The 23343-nt window shown below is 35.2% G+C and overlaps 1 protein-coding gene across 2 annotated transcripts in view; it reads right to left on the bottom strand.

Annotated features, from left to right (window-relative positions):
- The window catches only part of STPG2 (sperm tail PG-rich repeat containing 2), a 514734-nt gene that overhangs the window by 293945 nt on the left and 197446 nt on the right, over positions 1-23343 (bottom strand). The window contains exon 7 of one of the 2 annotated variants that reach the window (XR_009563864.1): positions 9887-9958. The exons of the other annotated variant lie outside the window; for it this stretch is intronic. The gene's annotated coding sequence lies outside the window, so the exon portion shown is untranslated. The remainder of the gene's footprint in view (positions 1-9886; positions 9959-23343) is intronic. 2 annotated transcript variants of the gene reach the window in all.

Below are 23343 nucleotides of genomic sequence, written 5' to 3'. Positions count from 1 at the left end.
TGTAAAAAGTCCTTGGATGAGAGTCTTAGGAAGCAGAGTCTGGTAAGAGATGCTCTAAAGACATAAAGTAAATACTCATGACACCTGGCAGAAGATTCGCATCAACAGTGAAAAACTTTGACCATGACATGGATTAGCCCTTCAACTGCATGACTTCTATTGGGCCAACCAACATTGCCTGAGTATGTTTCTGACTTGTTTCTTATCAGAATTTTTTCTCTCTCCTCTGCATTCTCTTTTCTCCGTCTCCATTTATAAATTTTTTTCTTTCTCTCCTTCCTCTCTCCCCACAAGAGTTACTAAAAATCCTCCTACCTTTTGAAAAAATCATAGATATTTTCTCTATTTACACTGACTACGTATTACATGCATCATCCACGAAGACGAAAACTCGGTACAGGACTCTTAATTGATAATTCATGTCCATCTCTTCATTATCTCATCCTTTCATCTTTTCTTCATGACAAAAAACCCTTTGAAAGCTTCTCCCTGACCACCCCCCCCAATAAAGTTAATTATGTCACAAGCAGCTCTTCTCCTAATTAAGATCGCTCCAACCACAGATGCCTTTTCTTATTTTATTATCACTCACACTAGGCAGCAATTAGGTGCATGCTCTGCTCTGTGAGACTGACCCTCAAGCGCCATATGGGATTAACTCAGGTTTGTGGTTACAAGAAAGTAGACACTTTGCAAAGTAAGCCCTTCTTGAGATATTCTTTATGACACTCAACACCTTCCAGAATTCAATGAGTTTTAACGTTTTCTATTTTTACTTCTAAACAAACACATATATATCCCTAACACAAAACAATAGATCTCCTTCTGATTAATATATACAACACTTTATGTACAATGGGACTAAAACCTCCGCTCACTCAAACACATCAAGCTTCCAAACACATGTATTCATGCCTGATTAGTGGTCAAGGACTTCAGCCTGTTTCTGTGTAATGTGTGTTTTCCTTGTCATTTTCTTATACATATTTAATAGAGGTGTAGATAGGTTGACTAGGTTGTGAGTTTAGCATCTGTGACTATATCATTGGTCTTATATTAGTCCCAATTTACTATATAAAATTAAAAGCAAGACACTGAATTTCTCTGACATTAAGTCACCTTCAGTGAAGAAAAGAAAATCTACATTACAAAGTTGTTAGTAAACACTGCTAAATGAAATATACTGTAAAAAATTAATTTTAATTAAAACTATTATAGTTATTATTTTTGTACATTATTTGAAGTTGTCAGTCTAGGCTTTAGAGGTTCTGAATTATTGGCCTTTAGTCTTTTAAATGAGATATAAAATGATATATTAAGAAGTGGTTTTCAGGAAAGAATGACCTTAGTTTTTCAAAGCATTTTAGAAGGCTATTTATGTGAGAATAGAGAGGCCCTACAGGGTGATCCGTAAAAATATAAAATAAAATTAAAAAATAATAAAAGACTCTGTTAGAAAATGAAAGATATTTGATTTTATTTTGCTCTGGCATTCTACACAGGAAAGGGATGAAGAACCCAATAAATTAAAGAGACAAGAAATTTTAGATGGAAAAACAGAAAAGGGCTTTAGCAGGATGTAGGGAGGGGCAGTGCAAAAGTCTTAGGAAAAATGGATACATAATACATTTAAATTGTTAGCTGATGAGAAAGACACAATACATTGAACAATTAAGGACATAGTTATTCAGGCTATTGCAAAGAAGATGTCATTATTGAGAAACTTCTCAAAGAAACGGAAAGGGTCTTCAAGTTTTAGACAGAGAGGTAAATGAGAGCCACCTATGAGTCTTTTGGGTGTCATGAGAAAGAATGGCTGTTGGTCATATATCAGAGGATGTAAGGGAAGGATGGTCCTTTGCCATTAGCCTTTACACAGAACACAAAAAGGTAGGGGATTTCTTAATCTCCACTGCTTTCCCAGAGTACAGGGCTCAGAAAAAAGGTCAGCATTGTCACTATTCTCTGAAATAATTCCTCTTTCTTACTACCTAACTTTAGTGAAGTCTGCAGTGTATGGTACTTCGGGGGAAGGAACAAAGAGTTGAATTCTGTGTTTCAGATTAATGGAGTGGAGGGAGGAAAAAAGAATACAGGTAGTGAGACATAAAGCAGCGATCAAGGACTGAGTGGAAAGAGGAAATTAAAGGTAGTCAGAAGAAACATAAGTCATCAAGAATCTTCAGCAATATTACATGGTCAGGGAGTAAAGAGCTGAATTTTTCAATGTATGTGGAAAGGAAGGTTGGAGGACTTAGTGATTCCCAGGTAGTTAACATTTGTGCAATTCAGATAAAACAAGAAGAATCAGGTGTCCATAAGGAAATATAAAAATATTTAAGGCACCAGCAAAATACTTGTTTGCTGAAGGTTCAGGAACTTGTTTGCTGAAGTTTCAGGAACTTGTTTCCTAGAGTTTCAGATGGAGTCTAAAGATGAACCACAAGAAAGGATACTATATATCTTTATCTAGGTAATAAATCAGAGAGTTTTGGAGATGCCAGAGATTCTAAGAAATAGACACCTGAACTATTGCAAGAGCCTCCTAACTAGTCAATCGGCTCCTCTTTCCAGTCCATTCTCAACATTAGCACAAGTTTTCTCAAGTATGAATCTGATGTGTCACTCCTTTACTTAATAGCTTCTAATGGCCCACCAAGACTGTTTCTGATTTATCTTATCTTCTGCCACTGTCACCACCACATTCACGTTATATAACTTGCTGTCCCTCAAATATGCCAATTATTTCATACTTTCGTGTTCATCTATTGGTCTTCATACATCTAAACAGAATCGATTATTCCTATGTCTTTGTTCCCAGTGTATGCTATTAGAGAACTCATTGCAATAAGGTCCTTGCTACTGAAGTTCGAATCCGCCCCCCCCAATTTAAGACATCAAGGACAGGAACTAAGGTTTCGGTTTTATGTACCCATCTCATACAATATACCCTGCCAAGAACCTAGCTCTAGATGTGTGGTCAATATACGAATTTAAATGAATGAACCAAGATGCTATAAGTATCTCTTCCCTGGTAAGTAATTGAGCCAAAGCAAGACCCTATTTGGATATGTGTATTCCTCAGGAGGTGGTAAATCTCATTTTACATGGTACACTCGTCAAAATCTTGATAACCTCTCAAGAATGATGTAGAGAGGCCATAAGCTTGAAACAGTGGGTTGAACCATAGGGTCTTCAAAGTTTCTTCCAAACTTATGAGTCAACAATTCTATGGTTAATATGTTAGGAATGGAAACAAAAGAGGATCTGAAAGAAAATATAATGCTAAGCATCTAAAGATGGTCATATTGAAAGAGAAGTTACTCAAACCCAATTCTTTACTGTCTCTGTATATACCTCATTAGCTAGGGTCAGTGTGTTTGTTTCCTATTGCTGCTATAACAAACTACTACAAACACGGTGGCTTAAAATAATGCAAATTTACCACCTTATAGCTCTGGAGGTAAGAAATTTTAAAATTGGTCTCACTGCAGGGCTGCATTCCTTTCTGAAAGCTCTAGGAGAAAGTCCATTCTTACTTTTTTCTAGCTTCTAAAGGTTACCCACATTCCTTGGCTCATGATTCCTTCAATCTTCAAAGCCAGAAATGGCAGGTTCAGTCTCTCACAGTGTTTCCTGTTTCCCTCTTTCACTTTTAAGGACCCTTGGGATTACACTGGACCCCCTTAAAAATCCAGGATAATCTCCCCATCTCAAAATCAGCTGATTAGCAACCTGTAAACTTAATTATTCCTGCCATGTATTATGGGTTGAATTGTGTCACCTAAAAAATATGTTGAAGTTCTAACTCTCAGTACCTCAGAATGTGAACTTATTTGGAAATAGGATTGTTGTAGATTGGTTAAAATGAGCTCATATTGGAGTAGTGTGGGCTTTTAATCCAAAATGACTTGTGCTCTTATAATAAGAGGAGACAGACAAAACACACAGAGAAAGACGGCCATATGACCATGCAGGCAGAGGCTGGAGAGGTGCATCTACCAGCCAAGGAACATCAAGGACTTCCAGCAAACACCAAAGCAGGAAGAGACAATAATGGATTCCCCTCTACAGGTTTCAAAGGGAGCATGCACCCTGCTGACACCTTTATGGGAACTTGTTGCCTCCAGAGCAATGAGACAATAAATTTCTGTTGTTTTAACAGTTTGTGGTATTTTGTTATGGCAGCTTTAGCAAATGAATACACCACGTAACAAAACATATTCACAGGTTCTGAAGATTACAATATAGACATCTTTGGAGAGGCCATTATTCTGCAACCATATTCAGTGGGGAAATGACAAAAATAGAAGACATTTGCCCTCTAATTAAGAAGAACAAGATAAATCTTTTTGAAGAAATGGAAATGATGGTCTTTTTTTCCTTCTAATTTACATAGCATCCTGAGGCTTTTATCTTCCTGGAACTTCTAGTAAGAATTCCAGATCACTCAGCAACAATTTTTAACCACTGCTTTTTTGCTGATTTTACCATTAAGCGAATTAAATGCTTAACTAATATATGTGGCTACAATTTAGGAAAACATAAGTGAAATTTTAAAAATGCATAGCTGAAGTATAGATTAGTAGACTGGGAAAAAAATCCTCTCCAGCTCAGTGTCCTTGAGTTTTAAAAAATGGGAAAAAAAAGTTACCACTTTCAATTTTTCAAGGTTATTTTAAAAATTTCATCTTACTGTGGTAAGAACACAACATAAGATCTACTCTCTTAATTATTTTTTGAGTGTACATTACTGTTTACTACAGGTACAGTGTTGTATAGCAGATCTCTAGAGCTTATTCATCTTGCTTAACTGAAACTTTATGCCACTGATTAGTAACTCCCCATTTCCCCTCCTCCTAGTCCCTGGGAACCACGATTGCACTCTGATTTTATGAATTTGACTATTTTAGATACCTCATATAAGTGAGAACACACGGTATTTGTCATTCTGTGACTGACTTATTTCACTTTGTATAATGCCCTCAATTGTCCCACATTGCAGAATTTCCTTCTTCTTTAAGGCTAAATAGTATTCCAGTGTATGTATACACCACATTTTTTTATCCATCCATCCGTCAATAGACATTTAAGTTGTTTCCACACCTTGGCTATTGTTAATAGTTCTGTGTGCCCGTGGGAGTACTAAAATCTATTCAGGATTCTTATTTTAATTTTGGGGGATTAGAAAAAGTGAAGTAGGATTGCTGGGTCATATGGTAGTTCTATTTTTAATTTTTTGAGGAACATCCATATTGTTTTCCAGGGCAGCTGCACCATTTTGCATTCCTACCAACAGTTTGCAAGTGTTCTCCACATCAATGCCAACGTTTGTTGTCTTTTGCTTTTTTTTGATAAAAGCCATCCTGATGGGTGTGAGATGATATCTCATTGTGGTTTTGATTTGCATTTCCTTGTTGATTAGTAACAGAGAACATTTTTTCATATACTTATTGGTCATTCGTATTTCTACTTCGGAGCAACATTGTCTATTCAAGTCCGCAGCCCATTTTTAATAGGGTTATTACTTTTTTGTGCTATCGAGTTGTAGGAGTTCCTTACATATTTTGGAGATTAATCGCTTATCAGATACACGGTTTGCAAATATTTTCTTCCATTCCTTAGGTTATCTTTTCACTTTGCTTCCTTTGCTATAAAGAAGCTTTAGGGTTTTTAAGGACATATTTAAATCTGTATTCAGTGCAGCTAGTGTCTAACAACACTTTTAGATGTGGCAGGATTTCCTTCCTTTTTCTTATTTTGAAAGAAAAATATAATTCTGAAGATCTTTTAACCCTACATAAACAAAATGGCTCATTTAGCATTTTTTCATTCTGTCAGATTTATCTTTCTCCTTCTTTATAGAGTAGGATTAACACATTTGTCTTCTGAGATAAAGCACATTCTGTGCTGTCCCCTGGTGACCAATTTTACAGGAACATTAGGTTCAGACCTGTTTTGCCCATACAACTGGTAGCTGATAACAGAAGGGACAGGAGAATGTGAATAGGGACAGCTAAAAAAAAATGAGAGCTTTTGGCCTAATAGGAAGCTTTCTCCCTATGAAAAGGATCTCATTTGCCATATAGATGTGCACACCATTAACAAATATGCACACTTACTTCAGATATGAAAGGCATGTAGCTAAAATGCCCCAGGAAAAAAAAGTATAGAAAGAAAATCTTATTTTACAACAGCAATGGAAAAGAAAATCAAAGCTATTGGCTTGCTCCTATTTGAAAAATATTTTACATTAAATCCAAACTAACTACGGACTTAAAGTATCCCAAACTGAAAATAAAAATATGTCTCAATACAAAAAGAAAACAGAATAAGCCATTCAAAAACCCTCAATTTCTTGTGAAATATTTTCATTTCCTTAGCTATCATTATCAGGTTATGAAAAGGTATTATTCTTAAAATCATATGGCTAAAAAAGAACAATGCATTATAGTTTTGCATAAATGTTAATATATCTCCTTTCTCTCATATTCAAAGCTTCTTGATGAAATCTTGCTCATATTTTCTCGATCTTGACTCTCAGAAGACCTAACTGTAAATATAATAATCTATGCTATATTTTCAAAAAGAAAAACTGGACACAAATATTAATACTAGAAAATAATCAGAGCCTTCTACCTCAAGAATGAAATAAAGACCAACATATAGTTTCCTATATAGTGTTAGTTACTTGTACAGCATATAGGTGATAAGTGGTAAATTTAAACATGTTGCCCTAACTCCTGGTCCTTGGATTTTAGAAAACAAGAGACTAATCATTTCACAAACAAAGGCTAAAATTCTAGAAAAGCAAGAGATGATTTAAATCCGATGGGAAGGATTTTAAAATAAAGCTTTTGTATATATTTAAACGGCAATTAATGCTACACATTTCTATTACATAGTTTACTGAATTTCAGGCCAAAGCTTCATGAGATGCATGTAACTAAGGACAAATATAGGACCTATAAGTAGGGTACCCAAATGTCCCAGTTTGACTAGGACAGTCTTATTTTATGACTTTTGTCTGAACATTATTATAGAGCCCCTTTCACTCTCAAAGGCCTCTTAGATGACAAATATTATACGGTCACCCTATACAAAATAACTAAATCAGGGAGGCTAACTCCCCCAAATGAGTTGTACCTTCTAAAAATGTTTCAAGTTATGTTTGTAATTTAAGAAATAAATATATATAGGCATAAGACAGACATTATTTACATCTAGTGATTTATTCATAGTATAGTACCACTTGCTGGTAACAGAGGCCTCTGCTCTAAGTTCGTTCCAACTCTAAGTTGATTTTCTTATCTCAACTCAGTATATTTTAGGTAATTAAAAAGGGCAGGGAAAGGTTGATAATGAGGGGAATAGAAATCCAAATGGGGAATGAACCTATCTGCTCAGAAATCCAAATTTAAGAAATTCAAGTCTACCACTTTGGTTGTATTATAGCCCAGGAAAGTGAAGCAAAATGAAATTTAGATTATGGGAGCATTACAGTTATCTAGGAAGAAGTATAAAGAATGCAAGAGGTGTGAGGAAGCAGAAATGGATTAAAGTAATTCCAACAGTTTTTTCTAATTGGAACAGAGTAGATTCTACAAACAATAGATCAATGCTCCTCAGTTTGCTAGTCTGTGGAATACAGTCTATCCAGACTTTATTAAGGCATTTAATAATGTCTTTCACTGTATCAATGCACAAAAGTTATATAATTTTTTATCTGGTTATGTACTTCACAGTTGGCTACTCCATATAACACACTGTAATTCTCATAAGATCAACCCAGACAAAAGAACATCTATTTTAGACAATTACTTAGGCAAAGCCGAAAGCAAAGCTTTCACTTTGCTTTCAAAGAGCTTTCACTCTTTGACCTCAGTTGTTATTTTTTTAATACCTATAAGAATTAATATTTCTTTAGACTCATTTGATCTTTGCTTTTATAGTTTATTAAACTCAGCTTCAAAATTCATTTCAGGGTCTTATTCCCCTAGCACAGTCATTTGCAGCATTCTAGAGAGAGGCACTAACCTCTTCTAACTCCAGTCCTATGGAGTAAACCTGGTAGGGCCAGGAAAGGGAATTCAGTCTGTACGGTATTATGGAAATTGCTGACTAATTATCAGCATTAGTCAGTATGGATATTTCTTTTGATTTTCTTGACATCATTGTGTTCAACGTTTTTTATCTTTATCTTAAATGATGATTCTGAAGTCACATTTTTCAATGCATAAAGATTAAGGTTAAACATGCTTTTGCACAACAAAGGAAACCATAGACAAAACCAAAAGACAGCCCTCAGAATGGGAGAAAATATTTGCAAACTAAGCAACTGACAAGGGATTAATCTCCAAAATACACAAATGGTTCATGCAGCTCAATATCAAAAAAATAACGCAATCAGAAAATGGGTGGAAGACCTAAATAGACATTTCACCAAAGACATGCAGATGGCCAACAAACGCATGAAAAGATGCTCAATATCACTAATTATTAGAGGAACGCAAATCAAAACTACAGTGAGGTATCACTTAACACCAGTCAGAATGGCCATCAACAAAAAATCTACAAACAATTAATGCTGGAGAGGGTGTGGAGAAAAGGGAACCCTCCTACATTATTGGTGAGAATGTAAATTGGTGCAGCCACTATGGAGAACAGTATGGAGCTTCCTTGAAAACTAAAAATAGACCTACCATATGACACAGCAATCCCACTCCTGGGCATATATCCAGAGAAAACCAGAATTTGAAAGGACGTATGCACTCGCTGTTCATTGCAGCACTATTTACAATAGCCAGGACACGGAAGCAACCTAAATGTCCATTGACAGAGGAATGGATAAGAAAGCTGTGGTATATATATAAACAATGGAATATTACTCAGGCATAAAGAGGAATGAAATAGTGCCATTTGCAGAGATGTGGATAGACCTAAAGACTGTCATATGGAGTGAAGTAAGTCAGAAAGAGAAAAACAAATATCGTATAATATCACATATATGGAATCTAGAAAACTGGTACAGATGAACTTAATGGCAAAGCAGAAATAGAGTCACAGATGTAGAGAACAAACTTATGGTTACCAAGTGGGGAAGGAAGTGGTGGGACGAATTGGGAGATTGGGATTGACATATACACACCACTATGTATAAAATAGATAACTAATGAGAACCTACGGTTTAGCACAGGGAACTCTACTTAGTGATCTGTGATGACCTAAATGGGAAGGAAATCTAAAAAAGAGTGGGTATATGTATACATATAACGGATTCACTTTATTATACAGCAGAAACTAACACAACATTGTAAAGCAACTCTTCTCCAATAAAAAATGTTTTTAAAAATCCAAAAAGAAACCCCCCAAATCAAAACAAAACAAGAGTAAGGTTAAACATTTTTAACGTGGTCTGCAAGGCCTACATGATTTGGCCCGAGCCCACTTCTTCACCCTTGTCTTGTACCACCCTTCCTTACTCTCCATTTTAGCCACACTTCCCTTTTTTCACTACTTCGAATGTACTGTGCTCAGAGTTATAAGACATAGTGGTACCTCTGCCGGGATCACTCTTCAGACCCAGCCTCCACAGCACACATACACACAGAGTGAACTTTTATGGACCTCAGATCAGCTGAATATTAGAGAGAATCTTCTAACTTGCAGAGGTGGTAAAAAATGAAATTGGCAGTTTTAGTGTGCGTGCAAAGTTTCTAAGTATTGGGAGGGTCACATAGCTCAATACATTTAGTTGGGGATATTTTAAAAGGATTTAAATATTGGTTGGGCTGAAGAAATATATGGCTTCTTTTTAAAAACAAAATGCAAAATGCAAAAAAATGTTGGCTAACTCCCAGCCAAAATCCAGATGACTCAAACCCACCTTTCTCAGACTCGCTGTCCATTGTATGTTGGTTTTCTTCTCATTCTGTTCTTATTCAGTCATTATGAGCAGCTATTGGTAAAGAGAGGAAATATTTATTTAAAATAAATCATATGCTTCCAAAATTAACAGTCTAAGACTGGGTGTAGAAGTCAAATACAAGAAAATAACACCATTCACAAAGATTTAGATTAAAACATTTAAAACAAAGTAATTGAATTTTAAATTAAAACAGGGAATTACAAATACAAAATTGCTTCTATTCCTAAATATTCAAAAATAAAACATTCTTACTAATGAGTACACAGATTTATAAAATGAACCTTCATTGTACGCAGAATATGATTTCTACTTCATTTATGAGTGTACAGTGTATGTACAGGCATTAACATGACAACTAATAGGATATTCAATGATTTTAATTTTCTAACCAATGTAGAATTTGTTAAGGAATTTTAATATCAAAATGAACTAACTTTTCAATTAAAAATTAATGAGTTATATCTTCAGAAGAATGTTAATTCTTGCTTTTATAAGAAAAATATCAAATAAGTTTTCTTTTGGTACTTGTTTTTGTCAAACAGAAATTCAATGTATATATAAAATGTTAAATAATTAACATGTTAACTGTGGCTGCCAATATCTGTTTCTTCTATCCTAATTAATTTTTTTATATTTAATTTTAACCATAATATGTTCAATTTTATCATACACTGTATTTTTTTCAAGTAGGTAGTTCACCTAATAAGTAAACATTTATTAAATTTCAATAATAAGCACAAAATAAATATAAGTATCTTTAAAGTGTGAGAAATATCTCACTATCATATCTGAAATCTCAAAATATTCAGCACGAGGAACTATAATACAGTTTTGGACACTCATAAGAAAATTTTCTTTTAGCCTCCAATTTAGAAGCTCAGTGATTTTATGACCTAAAAAGCAAATGAAACTCAACTGTTGATAAATTAAGAGGCTTTGTAGTGTTTATTCCATTACTAATTATGTTTCTCTTTTTCCTCTATTAAAATGTTGACTAAATACCAAGTACAATGCATTCTTTTAATCAGTTTTTCCATTTTATACCTATAACAAAGCCACAAAGGAGTGCAGTAAATGAACCAGGGAAAGTTTTATTTTCCTTTATTCTAGTTTAAATTTTTTTAAGGTTTTATCATTTATCCTCAATGACTCCCATATCATTTGGAAATGGAAAAAAATTTAGAAGATCCTGAGTATCTCTGACAATTAAACATGGCAGCATGGTTTAATAATAAACTATAGCTGCTACTAGAATTTAAATTTTATACTATTTGCTATGCTTAATTACAAAAGGAAGTAAGGAAATAAATCCTCCATAATTTATGTTTCCATGTAGTTTGTTATTCATGTTTAACATTTAAATTAATTGCAATTTTGTAAGCAATTTTTCCTAAATTTAGTTATCTTTTTGTCTTCAAAATTAGGAGATAGCTTTACATAATGAGCATCTGGATAATGTGTTAATCAGTTTTTCCATGTTATAACAGGTCCACAAAAGAGTTAATTTGATTTTGTCTTCACCTAGAAATTTGGCATGTTAGAGGGAAAAAAAGTGATAGAAACTCAAAGGTTAAGAAAGTATCAAGAGATGGAAAGAGAAAATCAGAAATACTTGTAACAAAGGTAAAACATAGAGGAAAACCCTTGATTCCAGGCTCATACAAATGACTTGCTAAGCCAATGAAAATTTTAAAGACAATGCAAACAGAAGCTTGAAATGGGGGGGTGTGCACAGTGAGGCTTGCTCTTTTTCAACCTTGACAATAACAGAATATGCCTGGATTAATCTGCTGGAGAATGAGAGCCACATGGAGCACATCTAAACTGCTCCAGTTGCCCCAACAATGGTTAGTTTAGATCAGCCAATAGTCAGCTAACTCCCAGCCAAGATCAGATGAGCCTCCTTCACAACCTCTAGCTGTTGCTAGAGTGATAAACAGTTGCTATCCAATTTTAGGATAGTTTGTTACATAGTGAAAGTAAAAAAAATAATACCAGATGGTTTGTAATTATTAGGTGCAAATTTTGGATATTCTAAGTACAACTGGTACTCTAACTAGAATAAAGTACACCTAATATAACACTTAAACATGAAATGGACCTACCCTTACAAAATAAGTGGCAAAGAAAATATTCTTAGTTTCAAGTATACTTTAAAATATATATATTCTTATATTGTCATACATTTGATTTTATTTATTTATATATGTGTTAGAAATTCTGAGACTTCTCAGAATTTATCATATTCATTATATGCTAAATACAAATTTAAATATAAGAGAATACAACAAGTTATTTGAACCTGAATGCAGAGAATAAATACTTTATTAACTGATTACAGTTGAAAGTCACAAGCAAAAAAGGGATATATTAAGGCCGAGCCATACAGATACACACACACACGCACACACACACACACACACACGTAGAGATATATATATAGAGAGAGAGAGAGAGAGAGAGACAAATCCAAAGACTGTTACCTCTTTACATTTTAACAACCTCTGATTTTTCTCTTACACATTTAGGCAGTGTGTTTTCTTTCCTTCTCAGTTAAAGAAACAAATCTTGACCAGTATTTCTAAATCACATTTTGATGACAACTTACAGGATCATGGGTTGAGACAATGACTAGTGTATCAAATGCTATGTGATAGTTTTCTCAGCATATTCCATGTGTGGTGGTATATTTACGTTGGTGTGGAAAATCTGACAACTGATCATCTTCTCTTTTCCAGCAAAACTAACACGTAATTTTTTTAATGATTTTTTAATAGTCTTAACTAAAATAAGCTTAGACTTCCTTCCAAGTCAGTCGAATGCCCAAAGCATATTATTTTCTGCCCTTCTCAAACCCTCCTATATGTTTTAAGTAGCCTTTAGAATATGATTGCATGGCTGTATTTCAGATCTATAAATTTGAATTTTTCAAAATCCAAAATTACTTCCTTATGCAAAGTGGCAATGCAAATAGCAATCCTACATAGTGTAGAATAATTTTTCTTCTGTATAGTGCCCTTTTATAAAAATGGGTAACCACTTACACAAAAAAGACATGAATTTAGTCCATCTGAAAAAGCACTCCAGCTCCCTAATTCCACTTTTGAAGGAGAAGGCAGAGGCAAGTTTACATTATCTCAGAAAACTGAGATTTAGTTGAAGGTCGTGCACGGGCTTTGGTTACAGACAGGCTTGAATTCAAATCCTGTCTCTGCCATTTATTACTATTGTTTATTATTAATAGCTGTTTATTTATTATTGCCATGGAAAAATAACGAAAACTTTCTGTGCTCCAGTTTTCTCTCTGTAAATTGGCATTTGATATTATTCCATAAGATCAATACTTGAATAAAATATTATAGGCAACCAATTTATTCATTAATTAATTCATTCAACAAATATTTATTGAGCATTTACCACATGCCAGGCACCATTTTAGATGCTGAGGATATGGCAGTGAACTAACTAGACAAGGTGTTGCCCTTATGAGGTTGACATTCCAGGAATAGCAGACAGATTGTAAAAAAAATGAACATGTAAATATTAAATAAGCAACATGAAAAAATACCACATATAAAATAAAATGGGGTAAAGGGGACTATGAATCTTGAAGCAGGTGAAGAAGTGAGCCATGTGGATGTTTGGAGGAAGAACATTACAGGAAGGAGCTCACTTGGCAAGTTCAAGGAACAGTCTGCCTAGAGCACAGTAAGCAAGGGAGAGAGAAGGAGGTAAGTTCAGAGAGGCAGAGGAGGGCCAGATCTACCAGGTCCTTGTAGGTCATGAAAAGGTCTTTGCCTTTTACTCTAATGCTGGAAGCTATTAGAGGTTTTAAACAGAGGAGTGACGTGAGAGTCGACTATAGGCAAGAGAAGAAGCAAGAAGATTGGTTAGGAAATGCTTGCAAATATGCAGCTAAGACAGTGGCTTGGACCAAAGTGTCAGCTTTAGAGGAGATGAAAAGTTGTTGAAAACTGGATATATTTTGAAGATAGAGCCTACAGGATTAGCTCATGGACTGGATCTGGGATTGAGAGTACCAGAAGAATCAAGGATGAAGGTTCTAGTCTAAGAAACATGAAAAATGAAACTGCTATTATTGAGATGGAAAGGACAGTTAAAGGCAAAGTTGTAGGACAGGATAGGGTAGGATAGATGAGGCATTTGGTTTGGGACAAGTTTTTTTTTTTTTCTTTTTGCCTGTTTTGTTTTTGAGGGGGACTGTCAACCATCCAAGCACTTGGATATACAAGTTGGACTTCAGGAGAGAAATGCAGGCTGATGTGTACATTTGAAAGTTGCACACCAATAGTAGGAGTAGCCTAAAGTTCAGCTTTAGGTTTGGTTTTGAGGTAAATACTGTTATTCACTTTTGGAAAAGCGAACATAGTGAATGTTGTCATTATTTCTGGTATGTGTGATCATGGATGTTACCATCAGATCCTGTCAGCATCACAACTATTGTAAAAATAAAGCATGTTGTATGAATGTCAGGCCAATCAGGAGTGATTGAAAGCAAATAGTGGTTTAAACAGGGAAAGTTTAATATAAATAATTATTAACTATGATAAAAAAGTGACTCTAGGATATAAGAAAACTCTGTATCTTGCCTAGGGCTAAGAGAGAGTACCCAAGGAAGGACAATCATGGAAAGGTGGACCTCCTTCCAAAGGTTGGGTTTCAAACCTTTTGGGGGAAGGTGTAATCCAGCTTACTGGATGACAAGGCAGTTTGGTGATTTTCCCAGTCCAGAGCTGGTCTGGAGTTGGTCGGCAAGAAGGAAGCATCCCACTGGAGTGCAGTAAGGGGCCAGGGGAGGTACAGGTGGGACACCGGTGAGCATAGTCAGGTATGTGAGCATGCAGAGGGAACGGGGGTTCCGATGCAGGAGAGGGCTTGGAGCACAGTGTCTGTGAGGTGAGCCACTGCCAAGAGCCAGCATGCAGGCTTGCGGAGGGAGTGGAGGCAGGGGTGCAGACTCACCGCAGCCAGGGGACTGGGCACATAGATATGCAGAGGGAACAGGAGCCCTGGTGTGGTCAGGAGGGCCATGGCATAAGGACCATAGGAGACAAACCTGGGGTAGCTTACACGCAAACAGGAAAAGGGGTGCCAATATGGACAGGAGGGCTTGGGAGTATGGTATCCATGTTGAGAGGGCTATGGAAAATGATCACCAGGACAGATAAGGGCTGCAAGGTTGCATTCTGGGTGGATGGCCACTGCAGCATACCACCCAGATGTCTTTCCACCCACGCTGCTGACCCACCACCCAGCAGCCAGAAACAGCAGGAAGCCCAATCCTCCTTCAATGTCCCTTTAGTGCCCTCTACTGAGAAAGTTCAACATCACACTCATTGTAAAGGAGAGAGGCTTAGAGGAATGCCATTCCATCCATTTGCCCAGAACGTGTTAAAGGGTAAATCTGGAGCTGAGAGATAATAAACTGATAATTGGCATACATGTCATTAAGATTTATTATTAATATCTGAACAGTCATTCTCAAATATAGGTAAGCATTCTAGAAATAACTTTAAGTAAAACTCCCTGTGTGCATTATATGCTGAAATACTATCTTTCAAAGTGTAATTGCATGTTTATTGTTGCAAGAGGAAATAAGGATGATTGTGGAATCTGTAATGTTATACACAGAAAAATTATTAATAACTCTCATTTAAATAAATAGTGAAGAGATTGACAGTCAGTATCCCTCTTACCAGAGAGTTTGCCAGCTAGATAACTTTAGAAAATATATGTCCCCTTTTAAGAGTAACTGCCTATAGAAATTTAAATAACAAATCAAAAAGAAGTATTTGAATATTAGCTTACACCATAATTATATTTTTTGTAAAACATTTGGTATATTAGCTCCAAATATTAAATAAAATTACCCTTTCAGCATATATTTATTTTGTAGTCAGTTAATTTTTTTAGAACATAAGTCTATTTTAAGAATTCTTCTCAAAATTGTAAGCATGAAATAAAAACAGAATATCAACTTTGCTATTTCACAATTTAACCAAAAAGAAAACCTCCACAAATAAATACAGCATCCATTTTGAACTGTCTTCTACTATACATAAAAAGGAACATAAAAATATAATGACAATTTAAAAATGTTAGAGATACAAGTGAAAATTCAGGGATAATTTGTTTTGAAAATCTATTATTCTGCTCCACTGCTACATTTTTAGGTCCAAGAGTTAATAGATTAAAGACAATTTTTCCCTAAGTTATTATGTGAAGTATCAGATGTATGCACTAAGAGGAACAATTTTAAGTTGGCTTTGAGAAATGTTCAGAAAGATCTATGTTTTGTACGTTAATGAAGCTGTATCATCATCACTGCTTTTATAAAGTCAACAAACATATTCCTTTCATATGCCTTTTTTATGATTTCTTAGTTTCAATCTCACTTTTAATTTCTTTTCAGAAGCAACCCTTTTCACTTTCCTTTTTACAAAACAGTATAAAAATCCATGATTGAAGGAAGTAAGACTATACTTTTGATCATACATTTATGTGATTCAACAGTAAGATTGTAGTTGATGTTATTTCTAACACTGACATTGAAATAACGGTATCATTTTTTAAGCATACATTGTAGCATTTAAAGTCAATTTCATAAAGAAAAATGTTCACATACTTTAGGAATGTAGAACTTGAAAGATATATCATTCAGTGATAAGCACAGTTTTTAGTATTCATGCCATTCCATTCACATTGATCAAAAAGCAGCAAAGTGAATTTCATTATTTTACCACTTAACATTGTTTAATTCAGAAAGTAAAATATCCTTTATAGGTATGTCATTCCAATTGCAACACTGAAAAAAGTTTTTAAGGTAATACTTTAATAGCAGAATTGTTAAATTTATGACTTTTGTAACATCTATAAATGTTAAATGTGAAAAATTCATATTTCATAGGATAATTACTTTTAAAGTATTACCTTCTTTTAAGGAAATTAAAAGTATGTTAGCAAAAACACTCACATTGTACTATAAAATTAATATATTCATACTGTTCTTTGAAAAGTTCAATGAAAGAACCAAAAAAATACTTTAATTAAGTTTTATAAACATGTGTTAAATGCTAACCACTGCAAGTTGATGCAGGAAATGCAAGAAAGAATAATATAGCACAATAACCCACACTCAAATTTCTCACAACCAGTTGGAGAAAGAAAGGCACAAACAATACTAAAAATAATGCCAGAAAGACTACAATAAATGCCACAATGGAACTTCAGTGATCATATCCCTCCTCTTTTAAGCAATTTAGTCTTTTATTTATACAATTTTCTATCAAAATGTGCTTTTACTTTTGCAGCACTTTTCGGCAGTCCTCAAAGATTTTTGCTTCATTACAAATGAAACAGTAATTGTAACCTACTCTTGGAGTAATTTCTGTTACCTTTATATCATCTTGTGGTCTTCTTACCCTTTTGAGTTTTAAAGTAAATTTAGGATAAAACCATACTTTACAACCTTTGGGGTATAGGACCTTCTGCCATCTCTGTAAATTCTAAGACTTATTTCCTTACGACTCTCTCTCTGTTTTTATGGTCCAGTGAACCATTTAATTTTCCTCACACTCACCACTCCTCTTCAAACCAAACCAACAAATACATATTTTCAATACAACTCAATTCTACCATTTGCTTGCTGTCTTCCAAAAGAAACTCACTCACACCAATCACATCATGGTTGTATTTTTGCTGAAAATGATTAGGTTCACAGTGAGAGTAGGATCTAAATCAGGGTTTCTGCTGTTGTCCATTATCTTACTGGTCCCTTCAACTTTCTCTTGGGGTTACTTTGCTCACTCTAACAGTTAGGATTAAATTCAAGTGCACATAACCAAAAACCCAAAAGAGAAGTGATTTTTACCTCTTTTTCACATACAAAAAATAGAAATCAGCAGTCTCTAATGAGTGTTGGCTTAGTGCTAGTGAGGAAACGAGTTCCCTTCCAAATTCCTCTCCGAGCATACATGGAACATACCTTTTAACCTCAAAGTCACAAGGAGCTCCAAGGAGAAAAATGGCTGCTAGAGCTCCAGAGAGCTGGAGGGTGGGGCGGGGGGTAGGAGGAAGAAGATGAAGTGGAAGGGCAAAGAGCATCTTTTGCCTGTCTCTCCTTTAAGCAGTCTTCTCACATGTCCCACACACTGATGTCCACACTTAGAAAATGGTTACACATCAGCTGGAAAGGACTACTAGGCTTGCAGTCTTTCATTTAGATACATTACTGCTCTGAATAAAATCAGATTCTAAGGAATATTGAAATGTAACTAGTCCATCCTACCTATCATCTTCTTATAATAGAAAGGATTAGTAAATAGAAAAGGATAGAAAGCATATGACAGAGATAGAATTGAAGAATTTTTGTGACCAACAGAAAAAGATGAAGTAAAGTAAATATGACGCTTGGAGAATAGCACTTCAGGGTAAAAAGGATTGACCAAGGGATAAAGACGAAGAGAGCAGGATAAAAACAAAAGGCAATCATTTATTTATTTGCCTACTATACATCAAAAACTATACTAGGTTACAGAGTATATAATAGCCAACAAGAGAGATACAATTCCTGCCTTCACGAATTCATATTCTAGTGGATACTCTGAGAACACTACAATCACAATGACTCTAAATAGTTGATTGGAGGACCAGACATAGAATAAAATGGCCCTTGATACATGTGTTATGTAAAACAAAGCAAAATGAATTCTCAAAGTCTCACTAAAACTTTAGGGAAGGAAAAGTCTCTCTCTTTTTTTTTTTTGAATTTTATTTTATTTATTTTTATACATCAGGTTCTTATTAGTTATCTATTTTATACACATCAGTGTATACATGTCAATCCCAATCGCCCAATTCATCACACCACCATCCCCACCACCCCGCGGCTCTCCCTACTTGGTGTCCATACGTTTGTTCTCTACATCTGTGTCTCAGTTTCTGCCCTGCAATCTGGTTCATCTGTACCATTTTTCTAGGGTCCACATATATGTGTTAATATACAATATTTGTTTTTCTCTTTCTGACTTACTTCACTCTGTATGACAGTCTCTAGATCCATCCACGTCTCAACAAATGACCAAATTTCGTTCCTTTTTATGGCTGCGTAATCTTCCATTGTCTATATGTACCACAACTTCCTTACCCATTCGTCTGTCAATGGGCATTTAGGTTGCTTCCATGACCTGGCTATCGTAAATAGTGCTGCAATGAACATTGGGGTGCATGTGTCTTTTTGAAATATGGCTTTCTCTGGGTATGTGCCCAGTACTGGGATTGCTGAAGCATATGGTAATTTTATTTTTAGTTTTTTAAGGAACCTCCATACTGTTCTCCATAGTGGCTGTATCAATTTACATTCCAACCAACAGTGGAAGAGGGTTCCCTTTTCACCACACCCTCTCCAGCATTTGTTATTTGTAGGTTGTCTGATGACGCCCATTCTAACTGGTGTGAGGTGATACCTCATTGTAATTTTGATCTGCATTTCTCTAATAATTAGTGATGTTGAGCAGCTTTTCATGTGCTTCTTGGCCATCTGTATGTCTTCTTTGGAGAAATGTCTATTTAGGTCTTCTGCCCATTTTTGGATTGGGTTGCTTGTTTCTTTAATATTGAGCTGCATGAGCTGCTTTTATATTTTAGAGATTAATCCTTTGTCCATTGATTTGTTGGCAAATATTTTCTCCCATTGTGAGGGTTGTCTTTTCATCTTGTTTATGGTTTCCTTTGCTGTGCAAAAGCTTTGACGTTTCATTAGGTCCCATTTGTTCATTTTTGTTTTTATTTCCATTACTCTAGGAGGTGGATCAAAAAAGACCTTGCTGTGATTTATGTCAAAGAGCATACTTCCTATGTTTTCCTCTAAGAGTTTTATAGTGCCCGGTGTTACATTTAGATCTCGAATCCATTTTGAGTTTATTTTTGTGTATGGTGTTAGGGAGTGTTCTAATTTCATGCTTTTACATGTAGTGGTCCAGTTTTCCCAGCACCACTTATTCAAGAGACTGTTTCTTCTCCATTGTATATCTTTGCCTCCTTTGTCATAAATTAGTTGACCATAGGTGCGTGGGTTCATCTCTGGGCTTTCTATCTTGTTCCACTGATCTATGTTTCTGTTTTTGTGCCAGTACCATATTGTCTTGATTACTGTAGCTTTGTAGTATAGTCGGAAGTCAGGGAGTCTGATTCCTCCAGCTCTGTTTATTTCCCTCAAAACTGCTTTGGCTATTTGGGGTCTTTTGTGTCTCCATACAAATTTTAAGATTTTTTTTTTTCTAGTTCTGTAAAAAATGCCATTGGTAATTTGATAGGGATTGCACTGAATCTGTAGATTGCTTTGGGTAGTATAGTCATTTTCACAATATCGATTCTTCCAATCCAAGAACATGGTATATCTCTCCATCTGTCTGTATCATCTTTAATTTCTTTCATCAGTGTCTTATAGTTTTCTGCATACATGTCTTTGGTCTCCCTAGGTAGGTTTATTCCTAGGTATTTTATTCTTTTTGTTGCAATGGCAAATGGGAGTGTTTCCTTAATTTCTCTTTCAGATTTATCATCATTAGCGTATAGGAATGCAAGAGATTTCTGTGCATTAATTTTGTATCCTGCAAATTTACCAAATTCATTCATTAGCTCTAGTAGTTTTCTGGTGGCATTTTTAGGATTCTCTGTATAGTGTCATGTCATCTGCAAACAGTGACAGTTTTACTTTTTCTTTTCCAATTTGTATTCCTTTTATTTCTTTTTATTCTCTGATTGGCATGGCTAGGACTTCCAAAACTATGTTGAATAATAGTGGTGAGAGTGGACGTCCTTGTCTTGTTCCTGATCTTAGAGGAAATGCTTTCAGTTTTTCACCATTGAGAATGATGTTTGCTGTGGGTTTGTCATATATGGCCTTTATTATGCTGAGGTAGGTTCCCTCTATGCCCACTTTCTGGAGAGTTTTTATCATAAATGGGTGATGAATTTTGTCAAAAGCTTTTTCAGTATCTATTGAGATGATCATATGGTTTTTGTTTTTCAATTCTTTAATATGCTGTATCACATTGATTGATTTGCATACATTGAAGAATCCTTGCATCCCTGGGATAAATCCCACTTGATCATGGTGTAAGATCCTTTTATTGTGTTGCTGGATTCTGTTTGTTAGTATTTTGTTGAGGATTTTTGCATCTATATTCATCAGTGATATTGGTCTGTAATTTTCTTTTTTTGTAGCATCTTTGTCTGGTTTTGGTATCAGGGTGATGGTGGCCTCATAGAACGAGTTTAGGAGTGTTCCTTCCTCTGCAATTTTTTGGAAGAGTTTGAGAAGGATGGCTGTTAGCTCTTCTCTAAATGTTTGATAGAATTCACCTGTGAAGCCATCTGGTCCTGCACTTTTGTTTGCTGGAAGATTTTTAATCACAGTTTCCATTTCATTAGTTGTTATTGGTCTGTTCGTATTTTCTATTTCTTCCTGGTTCAGTCTTGGAATGTCATACCTTTCTAAGAATTTGTCCAATTCTTCCAGGTTGTCAATTTTATTGGCATAGAGTTGCCTGTAGTAGTCTCTTAGGATGCTTTGTATTTCTTCAGTGTCTGTTGTAACTTCTCCTTTTTCATTTGTAATTTTATTGATTTGAGTCCTCTCCCTCTTTTTCTTGTTGAGTCTGGCTAATGGTTTATCAATTTTATCTTCTCAAAGAACCAGCTTTTAGTTTCACTGATCTTTGCTATTGTTTTGTTTCTATTTCATTTATTTCTGCTCTGATTTTTATGATTTCCTTCCTTCTGCTAACTTTGGGTTTTGTTTGTTCTTCTTTCTCTAGTTTCCTTAGGCGTAAGGCTGGATTGTTTGAGATTTTTCTTGTTTCTTGAGGCAGGCTTGTATAGCTATAAACTTCCCTCTTAGAACTGCTTTTGCTGCATCCCATAGGTTTTGGATTGTCGTGTTTTCATTTTCAATTGTCTCTACGTATTTTTTGATTTCCTCTTTGATTTCTTCGGTGATCTCTTGGTTATTTAGTAACATATTGTTTAGCCTCCATGTGTTTGTGCTTTTTACAGTTTTTTAACTGTAAATCATTTCTAATCTCATAGCATTGTGGTCAGAAAAGATGCTTGAAACGATTTCAATTTTCTTAAATTTACTGAGGTTGATTTGTGACCCAAGATGTGATCTATCATGGAGAATGCTCTGTGCGCACTTGAGAAGAAAGTCTAATCTGCTGTTTTTGGATGGTATGTCCTATAAATATCAATTAAATCTATCTGGTCTATTGTTTCACTTAAAGCTTCTGTTTCCTTATTTATTTTCACTTTGGATGATCTGTCCATTGGTGTGACTGAGGTGTTAAAGTCCCCCACTATTGTGTTACTGTTGATTTCCTCTTTTATAGCTGTTAGCAGTTGCCTTATGTATTGAGGTGCTCCTATGTTGGGTGCATATATATTTATAATTGTTATCTCTTCTTCTTGGATTGATCCCTTGATCATTATGTAGTGTCCTTCCTTTTCTCTTGTAACATTATTTTAAAATCTATTTTATCTGATATGAGTATTGTTACTCCAGCTTTCTTTTGACTTCCATTTGCATGGAATATCTTTTTCCATCCCCTCACTTTCAGTCTTTATGTGTCCCTAGGTTTGAAGTGGGTCTCTTGCAGACAGCATATATATGGGTCTTGTTTTGGTATCCATTCAGGAAGCCTGTGTCCTTTGGTTGGAGAATTTAATGCATTCACGTTTAAGGTAATTATCCATATGTATGTTCCTATGACCATTTTCTTAATTGTTTTGGGTTTGTTTTTGTAGGTCCTTTTCTTCTCCTGTGTTTCCCACTTAGAGAAGTTCCTTTAGCATTTGTTGTAGAGCTGGTTTGGTGGTGCTGAATTCTCTTAGCTTTTGCTTGTCTGTAAAGCTTTTCATTTCTCCATCGAATCTGAATGAGATCTTTGCTGTGTAGAGTAATCTTGGGTGTAGTTTCTTCCCTTTCATCACTTTAAGTATATCATGCCACTCCCTTCTGGCTTGTAGAGTTTCTGCTGAGAAATCAGCTGTTAACCTTATGGGAGTTCCCTTGTATGTTATTTGTCGTTTTGCCCTCGCTGCTTTCAATAATTTTTCTTTGTCTTTAATTTTTGCCAATTTGATTACTATGTGTCTCGACGTGTTTCTCCTTGGCTTTATCCTGTATGGGACTTGCTGCACTTCCTGGACTTGGGTGGCTATTTCCTTTCCCATGTTAGGGAAGTTTTCGACTATAATCACTTCAAATATTTTCTCAGGTCCATTCTCTCTCTCTTCTCCTTCTGGGACCCCTATAATGCGAATGTTGTTGCATTTAATGTTGTCCCAGAGGTCTCTTATGCTGTCTTAATTTCTTTTCATTCTTTTTTCTTTAT

This window comes from Globicephala melas, chromosome 5, assembly GCF_963455315.2.
Source record: "Globicephala melas chromosome 5, mGloMel1.2, whole genome shotgun sequence".
Classification (NCBI taxonomy): Eukaryota; Metazoa; Chordata; class Mammalia; order Artiodactyla; family Delphinidae; genus Globicephala; species Globicephala melas.
Note: the sequence above shows the minus strand (reverse complement) of the source record. Positions and strands in the feature narration are given on the sequence as shown.